Source organism: Sturnira hondurensis, unplaced genomic scaffold (genome assembly GCF_014824575.4).
Source record: "Sturnira hondurensis isolate 20B ecotype Veracruz unplaced genomic scaffold, ASM1482457v3 Scaffold0001304, whole genome shotgun sequence".
Lineage (NCBI taxonomy): Eukaryota > Metazoa > Chordata > Mammalia > Chiroptera > Phyllostomidae > Sturnira > Sturnira hondurensis.
Window position 1 is genome coordinate 6848782 of NW_028073935.1, and position 13080 is coordinate 6861861.

General features: G+C 36.9%; 2 pseudogenes; one reads left to right on the forward strand and one right to left on the reverse strand.

Annotated features, from left to right (window-relative positions):
- Positions 1-1203: 1203 nt before the first annotated feature.
- LOC119004204 (DNA damage-regulated autophagy modulator protein 2-like) lies at positions 1204-2638 on the reverse strand (annotated as a pseudogene).
- A 1058-nt stretch (positions 2639-3696) lies between these two features.
- Positions 3697-5001, forward strand: LOC118974204 (dnaJ homolog subfamily A member 1-like; annotated as a pseudogene).
- The last annotated feature ends 8079 nt before the right edge of the window (positions 5002-13080 follow it).

Genomic DNA, 13080 nt, shown 5'->3' on the forward strand with positions numbered 1-13080 from the left:
TTTCTTCTTTTGAATTTTATCTGGGATCTGTAAACCATTCTTTATCTGTATAAATAGGGATTCAGGTAGAAGCTATTCAATCACTTGCATGACCCGAGAGAAAGAAAATTGTTTTGGTGGATATATCACAATTATTTTGCACCTAGTTTTTTTTGGATTACTCATTTTGTCCTTTAGAATTTGAGCTCTACAAAGATCACATCTCAGTAAAAAGGCTCAGTATTTGCCTGTTCAAGGCTACTTTTTTTTAAAGATTTTATTTATTTATTTATCTTTAGAGGGGAAGGAGAGAGGGAGAGAAACATCAATGTATGGTTGCCTTTCGTGCGTCCCCTTGCTGGAAATTGGCCTGCAGGGAACCGGCCTGCAACCCAGGCATGTGCCCTGACTGGAAATCAAACCGCGATCCTCTGGTTCGCAGGCCCGCGCTCAATCCACTGAGCTACACCAGCCAGGGCAAGGCTACTTTTATAAGTAAGTATAATTTGCCATAAAGAAAGATCTATAAAAGCTATTGACTGAAGTTTAAGCTAATTTTATCAATGATCTACTGTTATTTACAAACTTCTCAGCCTTGTGAATGAACACTAACCTTCGTTTTATGTTAAATATGATTGGAGTGAATTTAACTGTAGCTACTTCTTTCATTTTGGATTAAAATCTCACACCAGCAAATAAGTTTCATGAAATTATTGCAACGATGTGTGACAAACCAGCTGGCACAGGATCTGGCCTTATGGCAGGAACCAAATGAATACCCTCAAAACCTCTTGTGCAAAGCTGAAGCATTGACAGTGTTCACGTGAATTCAGGTCTGCTTCCCTTTATAGGTGAATTTCAGGGAAAAGTATTTCTTTATAATATTTCTAAAACATAAAATGCAGGTTTTTGCAAACTGTTTGGTGTATTTCTGATGTCTCACTTAAATAAAATAGAAAAAATCTACAGTGCTATAGTCTTTTGGTTTTATTTTCTGGGATTAAAAAAAGCATAAGCAACAATGTTTTTTACATGATCTTCTTGAAGATATCCTTTAGAATAATTTATAAAATGGATTAATTCACATCTTTTGATTATCAGAACCCATCAATGTCACTGTTTGGACTTGATTAATTGGTTGGAAATTTCAGAGCAGAAGTAATTCATGAATCTTTTCCCCATCCCTGAGAATCACAATCATCACAGAACTATTGTATCCTTTTATCAGAAATCTCTGGACAGTATATATGTTTGTTCATGTGTTTGTTCATAGGACAAGGAACCGTGACATAGAGGATTAATCTGTGTAAACTGGGTTCCACATATAAAAAAAATTTCTGAAAAATCACAGACATAGGACAGAAAAAAAAAGGAAAATAACATAGACCATTCTGCTGCAGTACTGATCATATGAAGCACACAACTTTTGTCCTTGGGGTTCCAGTGGAGCTTCTGTACTATATCTGTGCCAAAACCGCTATGGTACAAGAGAGATGAGCAAGTCAGCATGCTAAATGCACTTACTTCATATCAGATAATCAACAGCAGTCTGATCCAGATTTGTTTGCCATGAATTTTGGACTGCATTTTGTAGGAAAAGATGGTCTGTACAAACATGTACAGTGAGCCCATACCAAAGGTGAGCACAGCTGCACAGATGTCCACAGTAAAAAAGGTGGTTTTCTGCAAGTTTGCCACAAGAGAAAGTCCTAAACAACTCAGCAATACAAGTACAAGGCCAATCTTGTTTAATCTGAACATACACTTCCCTTCTGGACTCAGGCCATGAACTTATTTATAATGCACATAAATGGTAGCAAAGCATATAACTGTGGCAAAATTCAGCATTGCCCCAAACAAGCATTTTTCTGGAGTGACTGTACCAGTGTCACTGGTGTAAGGCAAAGCAGGGTCAACGTGGTGGAGAGTTACGGTGATGTAGGAAAAGATGAAAGAGGCAGCTGTCCAAATCACAAGGGCCAAAGGGAGGAAACTGAGGCCTTACTGAAATTACCATGTCTCTAATAGGTCTTAACACTTAGTTGTTACTTGCTTGCTTGGTTTAATCTTCCTCACTAAAAATTCAGATCTGTGAGAGCAGAAACCAACTGCTTTGTTCACCATTGAATTTTCAGTTCCTGTTTCAGTATCAGTCTTCAAACCTGCCCAAACCTGCTCCTTTGTATATCCTGTGTCCTCTGTTTTCTTTGATGGTCCATGAATCAGAATTGCAGTTACAATTTTTTAATTTCATAAATATTTAAATGATGCTAGTAATAAGATGACTTCTTATGCTGTATCTTCTAACTGGGGACTGCTGGGACTCACCACAGGAGCCTGGAGGCTGCAGGCTGGATAAAGATGGGGTGGGCATGTAACAGTCTATTTTAAGCTAAAAAAACCCTACTTTGATCATTTACAAAAACTACTCTACTTTGATCATTTACAAAAACTCTCCTCCCAGATTTTATGTTTGATATCTCAGTTTACAGTTTTATATTATATAACCATTAACAAATTATTTTCACAATTGCTATTTGTAATATTATTGTTCTCTATCATTTATATTAGAATTACATGGTTAATATACTACTGTATTACAATATTAGAGTATTCTAATCCATTTACTTACCTTTACCGCTATGTTATATAATTTCATGTTTTTAATTTACTAGGCAGCATCTTTCAGCTTGAAGGATTCCTTTTAGCAATTCTGTTAAGACAAGTCTAGTGGTGACAAAAAATCCTTCAGCTTTTTTCTTTATTCTTAGGAAAAGGTTTTATCTTGCCTTAATTTCTAAAGGACAACTTTATCAAAATTCAATTATTCTAGGTTGCCAGTGTTTTTTCCAGCACTCTGAACATATTATCTCATTCTCTATAGGTCTACAAGGTGTCTGCTGAGAAAGTCATTGACCTTATTAAGGTTTCCTTGTATGAGAGAAGTATTTACTATTATTACTTTTGTCAAAGGATTGTCATTGGCACCAATTCAGCACAAACAAGAATCCCCAAATTGGGGTGAAATAAGGAAGGAAACATTATTCCAGGAAAAACAGTCAATTGCAGTACAGCATGGCTGTTGAAACAGCACAGCTGTGAGGTAACCTTGAAGCCAGGCACCTATCTGGCTACACAGCTCTGCTTTGTTTCTGCTGTACTTTGCTCTGCTCTGGCTGATCTTCTCTGGCATGACTCCTTGGCATTTCAGTTCATCCAGGGAGATGTAGTCTTTAGTCTTTGGTGGAAAGGAGAAGTGTGCTTATAGCCACTGGGGAGCTAGCTTATATGGAAAGAAGTCTCTTGCTCCTGGTCCCTGATTTGTCTATCCTCATGCAAATGAGAACTCCAAATCATCAAAGTCTTTTGATTGGTCCAAAAGACATTGTCTTGGTAAATCGGAATAGACCTGCACCAGTTGGTTGGAGATACACTGTTCCAAATGGTTGGAGAAAGCCTCAGTCCTATTGGTTGAAATAGGATTCCAGAAACTCTTTTAAAGGACTATCTCAAAAACAAAATTATAACTAAATTACAGGACAACCACCATGCAGAACCATCAGAAATCAATTTGAATGGAAATCTGACAACTATGGGGAACTTTCCAGAACACTTGTTGAGAAACTATATGAGTGGCAGTGGCTTTAGGAGCTGAGTACAGTAATATGCTCTTTCCTGCTATGCCACACCTGCCTCAGACCACTCATGGCTGTCAAAATGGTGAAATAAACCATTTACTATGATGTTTTGGGGGTTAAGCCCAATGCCACCCAGGAAGAACGGAAAAAGGTTTACAGTAAGCTGTTCTTGAAGTACCACCTTGATAAGACTCCAAATGAAGTTTAAACAGATTTCTCAAGCTTTCAAAGTGCTCACTGATGCAAAGAAAAGGGAATTATATGATAAAGGAGAACAGTTAAACAGGAGAAAAATTAAAGAAGGAGCAGGTGAAGGTTTTGGCTCCTTCATAGACATTCATGTGTTTTGGAGGAGGAGGAAGGATGCAGAGGGAAAGCAGAGGTAAAAATGTTCTGCATCAGCTCTTGGTAACCTTAGAAAATTCATATAATGATGCAACAAGAAAACTAGCTCTGCAAAAGAATGTGATTTCTAACAAACATGAAGGCCAAGGTAGAGAGAAAGTAGCAGTAGACTATTGTCCCAACTGCTGAGGTACTGGGATACAAGTAAGAATTAATCAGCTAGGATCTGGAATGGTTCAGCAAGTTCCATCTGTGTGCATGGAGTCCTAGGGCCACAGGGAATGGATCAGTCCTAAAGATAGATGTAAAAGTTGCAACAAAAGGAAGATAGTTTGAGAGAAGAAAATTCTAAAATTTATATTGACAAAGGCACAAAAGATCACCAGAAGATAACATTTGTTAGTGAAGGAGTCCAAGAACCAGAACTAGATCCAGGAAATACTATCATTGTTTTAGATCAGAAGGATCACAGTGTTTTCACTCAACAAGGAGACCTTTTCACATGTATGGACATATAGCTGGTTGAAGCATTGTGTGACTTCCAAAAGCCGATAGCTACTCTTGACAACCGAACCATAGTCATCACTTCATCCAGGTCAGATTGTCAAGCATGGAGATATCAAGTGTGTGCTAAATGAAGGCATGCCAATTTATTGTGGACTGTATGAGAAGGGTCACTTAATAATCGAATTTAAGGTGAAGTTTCCTGAGAATAGTTTTCTTTCTCCTAATAAACTCTCTTTGCTGAAAAAAAAAACCCTCCTACCTAAAAGGAAGGAAGTAGAAGAGATTGATGGAATGGACCAGGGAGAGAACTGGTGAACTTCGATCCAAGTCAAGAAAGTTGGCACTATTACAACGGAGAAGCATATGAGGGTGGTGAACATCATCCTAGGGGTGGTATTCAGTGTCAGACCTGTTAATGGGGTCAGTGAATGACACTCACTGCTGACATTTTATATACAGTAATGAATGACTATAATCACAATATGCTCACTACTTCTATTGTTTTTTTCTTAATAGTCAACTATAATAGTGATTTAAAAGTTAAATGAAGAAAAAACATAAAATATAAAAGGTAAAAAGAAATCTGACAACTATGAGATAGGATAAGTGGAGATAGTCTGGCTTCCTCACCCAGGTGTTTGGGTAGCTAAAGGAAGCAATGTTCTCATAGCATTGGAGGGTCCTGATAACCAGTGTTCTCATAGCCTTGAGACTGGGTCTGATAAACTGTTCCCATAACATGAAGTGAGCTTGCATGCAAAGAATTATGCTATGTTATATAATTTCTGGCATTTTGGGGCTTTGTTTCCCTCTAGTACTTAAGCAGGTAGCGACTTCCTGCTGGGGGCAATGGTGATGAGAGACATGCAAGGGAACAAGTGCCAAGATAGGTGCCATGGCAGATGCCACACTGGAAAGCAAGGGCCATACATCAGACATGCAGACAGGCACACTGCTTGCAGCATGTGTGGCTCATCCACCCATGAATAAAGGCATGCCAGACATTCCAACAGCTCCATGAATATTTTTCTGTCTGCATGAATGCCATGAACCTGCCTAGCCATGATTGATTGCAACAAATATGAAATTAAAGAAAACACATCCATCCAGACAGATAGGGAGGGAGACATGATACAAACTGGTCCCATATTCACATGCAGTGAAAAAAATTGGGGAGGAAAATCTTGGGAGTGGGCTCAGCTTAGGGTTCCAGAGCCAGAAAAATAAGTCTCCATAATTTCTGGCTGCAAAAGCCAGCAGGGACTGAGTTGGTGGAAGAAACTTCTGGAGTCCCAGCAGTTCCTTTTAAAGAACCCACACACAGATTTACTCAAACTCACTCCCTCTGAGTTCCAGCACTGGGGTAACAGCTTGAAAAACACCAGCATAATATGGAAAGGAATTGAAATGTCCAGCATCAAGGTGAGAGCTGGGGGACACCTTTCTTCCAAACAGAGAGGTAGGCAGAGACCATTATCCCTTTTCTGCATCCCTCACCCCCATAGAACCACAGAGCCAGTAGGTGGGTGGCATATCTGGCACTCCATAAACCTGGCTAACACTGCTTTTATACCCTGGTTCAAATTTCGACAACTATTTTCATTATTTTGTTGAACCTATCTGACAACTCTAGATTAACAAATCACCTGTTCTTCAATTAACACACCCAGAGAAGCTATGGGAATGAGATACCAGAAGGGAACATTTACATCTGAACAGAAGAAAATTGATGTAACCCTAAATAGATAGAGGGCAACATATAGCAATGTCAAAGATGCCACTATGTAACCAGACCCCAAATATATTAAAATACAAATATTTAGAGCATCTTCAAACAAAGAGAGATGAAGGGGAAGAGGGGAAGGGAGGGAAGAGGGGAGGGAAAAGAGAAGGAGAGAGAGAGGAGAGAGAAGAGAAAAAACTTTGGATTACTAAAGATAAATAAGGTTAACTTCAATTATTTGTCCGTTCTTGTGCTATCAGATGTGATAACTATTAACCATATGTGGCTAATCAGATTTAAAATAATTGAAGTTAATTAAATAAAATAATATTTCTTTAGTCATACAACATTTCAAGTGGTCAATAACTATATGGCTACTGTGTATTATATTTGATAGTGTAGTAATAGAATATTTCCTTCATTGCTGAAATGATGGACAGTGATGAGTAGCATTGGACTTTTTTCTATAATTGAATTATTTATATAAAACTATTGTAAAATTTAGCACATACAATGAGCACCTAGTGTTCAAGTGTCTGCTTCTAGTTTAGTGGGGGAGAAGAGGAGGTGTTGGCTGAGACTCTAGGGCACTGCTTCACAGTGCTGAACTAAAATAAGTGTGTGTGTCTATACTTCTGAGCAATAGCAATACCATATCAATTTGAGTGCAAAATTAAGCACTCCCTTGCCTTTCCATAAGTGAAAGAGAAATTTATCTTGCAAAACTCTGAGTGATACAATACAGAATAGCAAGCATGGAAGAAAGAAGAATTTCCCTAAAAACTACTCAATAAAATTTCATATTCAAAGCAAGTAAGAAGCAGGATCTAGCAGAAAAAGACCTGAAGTCTGAAGCACAAATCAGGTATCCTGTCATATATGATGAAAGAATTAAGCAGCTAGAACAAACAGAAAATTCAGAGGGCCAAGACCACTGTGAGAAGGGCCAAGACAGCCAGGAGAAGAAACTGGGTCTCTCATCAATAAGGCACACCCTTTGCTCTTTACCTTTACTTAAACAGAAATCTACACATTGAATGACAGATGGATATTACCAGGTGTGCAGCCATTGTACAACAGAGCTTCTAAATTCTGCTTGCACATTAACATCAACCCAGGCTTTTAAGCATTCATTCCCATGCCATACTGTAACCAAGCCCATTTATAGCAGAATTTCTGGGTGGAACCAGGCATCAAACTTTGTTACAATATCCCAGATGATTACAACATGCAGCCAAGGTTGAGAAAGTAGACTTGTATATACTGTCATTGGAAAATTCCTAGACATTTACAGAAAAAACAAATCAGAGAGTTATGGTTTCCAGTCTGCCATTGGAGCTTGGAAATCATTACTGCCAACCTCAAACAACAAGACTACAAAGCAAAGCAAAAAAACTCTTGTAGATCCATCAGAGAATTGAGGTCACAGGGCAAACCATCATCCTGAAAACTGGAGAGACAGACACAGAAAATCAAAACTTAGTGGGAGCAGATGCAGTTGCTAAAGCCAGTAGCTAACAAGGACACCAAGTATAAGTGACTAATTGCCGGATACTAACTATGGACTAGCCTGAGAGATAAAACTCCTGGGGACCTAATATATCTGATTGTGTTATCATGGAAAGGTCCCAATGACTGCATAAATTAAGCAAATTACAAATAACTCCTCTGATACTCACATTGTTAACCTATCACATCTGTTCCATAAAGGCAGATTTGTTATTTTGCAAAGCTGAGTTAGAAATATTCAGCCAGTTAATAGTCATTTTAATAGAAAAAGAGGTTTATAATGTATTTTTCTTAACTTGATGATCACACAAGCCAGTTGGAGAAGTAGAGATATTACTGTCCTTAGGGTGAGGATATTTATCTCTGGCTTAGGGTAAGTAGAGGTTTAGGGTAGTAAATTTACTTATTTAAGATCTCTCATGAATGTCAGGGAAGGAACTTGAACCCAAGCCATCTGACTCTAACACCTGTGTTTCACTCTGTAATGGAAGTATCCTCAGGGAACGTTAATATTGGGTAATACAAAGCCTCTTCTTCAATTTTATAATCAAACCATTGACAAGTCAAAAACTAAAATAACATCCAGGTCTAATTTTGAAATCCAATGAGTTTTCAACATTATACAAATAAGTAAAATACTAAGGTTCGTAGAATTTTAGAGCACAAAGAGACCTAGCAGGCTGACATGAATGTTCTACCTATTACCTCCATCTTTTTGGTGTTGGAAAGCACTTAAACATGCATCAACAGTGGTCAGAAATTATCCCATTTCAGCATATATCATGCTCATGGATAAAAAAATTAATATCATAAAAATGTCCACATTACCCAAAGCAGCCTATAGATTCAATATAATCCCTGTAAAAATGCCAACATTTGTTTCAAAGAACTAGAACTAGTAACCTTAAAATTTATATGAAACACAAAAGACCCTGAATAACTACAGCAATTTTGTGAAAGAAAAACAGAAGTATCACTTTACCTGATATCAAACCATACTACAAGGCTACAGTAATCAAAATATCATGGCACTGGCATAAAAAAAGGCACATATATCAGTGGAACAAAATAGAAAGCCTAGAAATAATTCCAGGTGTACATTATGGCCAACTAATCTATGCCAAAGCAGGAAAGAACAGTGGGGTAAAGACAGTTTATTCAATGAATAGTGTTACAAAAATTGAACAGATACATGCAAAAAATAAACAAATAAGACTAACCAAACTAAAAAACAAGTCTGCACTGCAAAGAAAAATCAACATAACTCAAAGACAACCTATAAATCAAGAGAAGATATTTGCCAATGATACATCCAATACAGGGTTAATACCCAACATTTATAGAGAATTCGTGTAACTGAACACCAAATCAACAAACAACCCTGTTAAAAATAGGCAGAAGATCTGAATTCATACTTCTTCAGAAAGGACATACAGATGGCCAATAGAGATATGAAAAGATGTTCAACATCACTAACCATCATAGAAATGCAAATTGAGACCACGATAAGATACCACTTCACACCTGTCAGAATAACTATCATGAATACACCAACAAACAACAAGTATGGTTGAGGATGTGGAGAGAAAGGAACCCTATGAACTATTGGTAGGACTGCAAATAGGTATAGCCACTATAGAAAAGAGTATGGAATTACCTCAAAAAGTGAAAAATGGAACTGCCTTATGACACAGAAATTTCATTTCTAAGTATACTCATATATCTGAAGAAATTCAAAACATTAATTCAAAAAGATATATCTACCCCTTTGTTTGTTGCAACATTATTTACAATAGCCAAGATATGGAAACAAAACAAGTGCCCATCAGTAGATAAGTGGGTAGAGAAACTTGGTACATACACACAATAAAATATTACTAATCCATGAAAAATAAAATCTTTCCATTTGTGACAGTACAGATGTTACCCTAAGTCAAGTAGGTGAGACAGACAAATGCTATAAGATATATGTGAAACCTAAAGGACAAAATAAACAAATAAAACAGAAAAGAAATTCATAGATATGGAGAAGAAACTGATTGTTGCCAGAAGGGATAGGGTTGGAGCCCTTGGTAGAAAAGGTAAAGGGATTAAGAAGTACATGTGTAAAATACAGCATAAGGAATATAGTCAATGATATTGTAATAACTATGTATCATGACAGAAGGGTACTAGACTTGGGGATCACAGCAGAAATTATGTAAATGTCTAACCACTAAGCAGTATACCTAAAACTAATAGGAATAATATTGAATATTAACTTTAATTGAAAAATATAGTTTTAATTTTTTTCATTCCAGATTAATTATTTTGTTTTCTCATATTTAATCCTGACAACTTCTAGCCTGGTTCAAATGTAGGCAGATTAGAAGTGACTGAAAATACTTCATGTTGTTTCATATAATTTACTCATAAAACATCACTCTTGGCTCTGTTTGGCAGCCAAGAAATATTTACCTAGAGGATAATTCATTCAAGTGTTGATGTCCATCAGGGTACTGTCAAAACATCTTGATCCAAAATTAAATTCTTTATATTTTCTTAAGATCTGAAACATCTTTAAAAAAAAGTAAATCATTGTATTTCATAACCATGAATTTAAATGCAAATTCTAATACTTCTGCAAAGAAGTTTAAAATCTGACCTCCTTACCATGGAATTTCAGTCCTTTATTGTCTGCCCTAGCTCATGTTTTCAATGTCACCTTCTACCTGCAAACTCTCTTGTATCTCTATCTTATTCCTGCCTGCTCCAGGTCTACAGGGAACACTTCATTCTCTGAGTTTTATACTCTGAATATAATCAATCTTTTTCAGATTCTCTTTCAGCTGTGCCTCTGAGCTTTGAGTTTCCACTTATCATCATAATTCTTTTTTAAATTTGATAGTATATCAAAAACTCAACTCAGCTTTTAAGACCTACCTTTAAGTGTTACCTTTTCTGTAAAGTCTTTTGAGATGACTTTCTTTTTATCTAGGGTTTTTAAAATAATAATCTACTGTCAATCTTCTCTACATTGTACTTTATCTCCTATGACTAGATTTAACTATTAAATGAGGAAATTAGATTAAATTACTAGCTCTCAAAGTTGGTGTCAAATCAGTAGCTTGTGTGGCAGCTCATTGGTATTAAAGATTTCTGATCCTCACCCCAATACTAATGGATCCAAGTTCTTCAGGGAATCAAAGAGAAGTTAAGACAGCAGGCTCATACATAACAAATAATAGATTCTTATGCAGCCAGTTCTACGTCAGTGTGGAAAATATACGGGGCATACAATAAACTCAAACCCACACAAGGTAGTTATTTTAAAATTTATTTATTTGATTGCTGTTCAAGTACAATTTTCTGTCTTTTACTCCCATCCCAGCCCACCCCTCCACTGCTCTCCCCCTCCCATTTCCACTCCCCACCTTAGGTTTTGTTCATGTGACCTTTATACTTATTCCTGTAAACCCTTCCCCCTTTCCCCAGAAATTTTCTCCCCTCTCCCCTCTGGTCATTGTCAGCCTGTTCTCTATTTCAGTGTATTTGGTTATATTTTGCTTGCTTGTCTGTTTTGTTGTTTAGCTTCCTGTTAAAGGTGAGATCATATGATATTTGTCTTTCACTACCTGGCTTATTTCGCTCAGCATAATGCTTTCCAGCTCCATCCATGCAGTTCCAAAGGGTAGGACGTCCTTCTTTCTTTCTGCTGCATAGAATTCCATTGTGTAAATGTACCATAGTTTTTTGATTCATTCATTTACTAATGGGCACCTAGGTTGCTTCCAACTCTTGGCTATTGTAAATTGTGCTCCTATGAACATTGAGGTGCATAGGTTCTTTTGGATTGGTGCTTCAGGATTCTTAGGATATACTCCTTAATAGTGGAATTGCTGGGTCAAAAGACAGGTCCATTTTTAATTTTATGAGGAAATTCCATACTGTTTTCCATAATGGTTGTACCAGTCTGCCTTCCCATCAACAACGAACTAGGGTCCCCTTTTCTCCACAACCTCCCCAAAACTTGTTGTTTGTTGCTTTGTCTATGATGGCCATTCTGACTGATGTAAAGTGGTATCTCATTGTGGTTTTAATTGGCATATCTTTGACAGCTAGTGATACTGAGCATCTTTTCATGTATCTCTGGATCCTCTGTATGTCCTCCTTGGAGAAATGTCTGTTCAAGTCCTTTTCCCACTTGTTAATTGGGTTACTTGTCTTCTTAGAGTGGACTCATGTAAGTTCTTTGTATATTTTTAAGATTAAACCCCTGACTAAGGTATCATTGGCAAATATGTTTTCCCATCCAGTTGGTTCTCTTTTTATTTTAATACTATTTTCTTTAGCCATGCAGAAGCTTTTTATTTTTATGAGATCCCATTGGTTTATTCTTTCCTTTATATCCCTTGCTCTAGGGGACATACCAGTAAAAATGTTGCTGCATAAAATATCTGATATTTTTCCTGCCACTGTGCTCCTCTAGGACTTTAATGGTGTCGCAGCTTATTTTATTCACCTTGAATTTTTTGTGTGTATGGTGTAAGTTGGTGCTGGAGTTTCATTTTTTTGCATGTAGCTGCCCAGGTCTCCCAACACCATTTGTTAAAGAGGCTATTTTTACTCCATTTTATGTTGCTGCCCCCTTTGTCCAATATTAACTGCCCCTAGAGACTTGTGTTTATTTCTGGGCTCTCTGCTCTGTTCCATTGGTCTATGTGCCTGTTTTTATGCCAAGATCAGGCTGTTTTGATTACAGCAGCCTTGTAATACAGTTCGGTATCAGATATTGTGATCCCTCCTACTTTGTTCTTCTCTCTCAAAATTTCAGCTACTATTCAAGGTCATTCAGGGTTCCATGTAAATTTTTGAAGTGTTTGTTCTAGGTCTGTGAAATATGCCGTTGATACTTTGATAGGTATTGCATTGAATCTGTAGATTTCTTTAGGTAGTATGGGCATTTTGATGATGTTAATTCTTCCAATCCATGAACACGGTATATGTTTCCATATGTTTGTGTCTTTCTTGATTTCTTTCTTCATTGTTGTGTAGATTTTTGCATACAGGTTTTTTACCTCCTTGGTTAAGTTTATTCCTAGGTATTTTATTTTGCTTTTTGCTATATCGAATGAGATTTTTTCCTTGATTTCTGCTTCTGCTGTTTCATTGTTGTTGTACAAAAATCTTTTAATTTCTGGATATTGACTTTGTATCTTGATGTTTTGCCAAATTCATTTATTAGGTGTAGCAGTATTGGGGTAGAGTCTATAGGATTGTCTACTTACACTATCATGTCGTCTGCAAACCATGACAGTTTTTTTTCCTCCTTTCCAATTTGGATGCCTTTTATTTCCTTTTCTTGTCTCATCATTGTGGCTAAAACTTCCAATACTATAT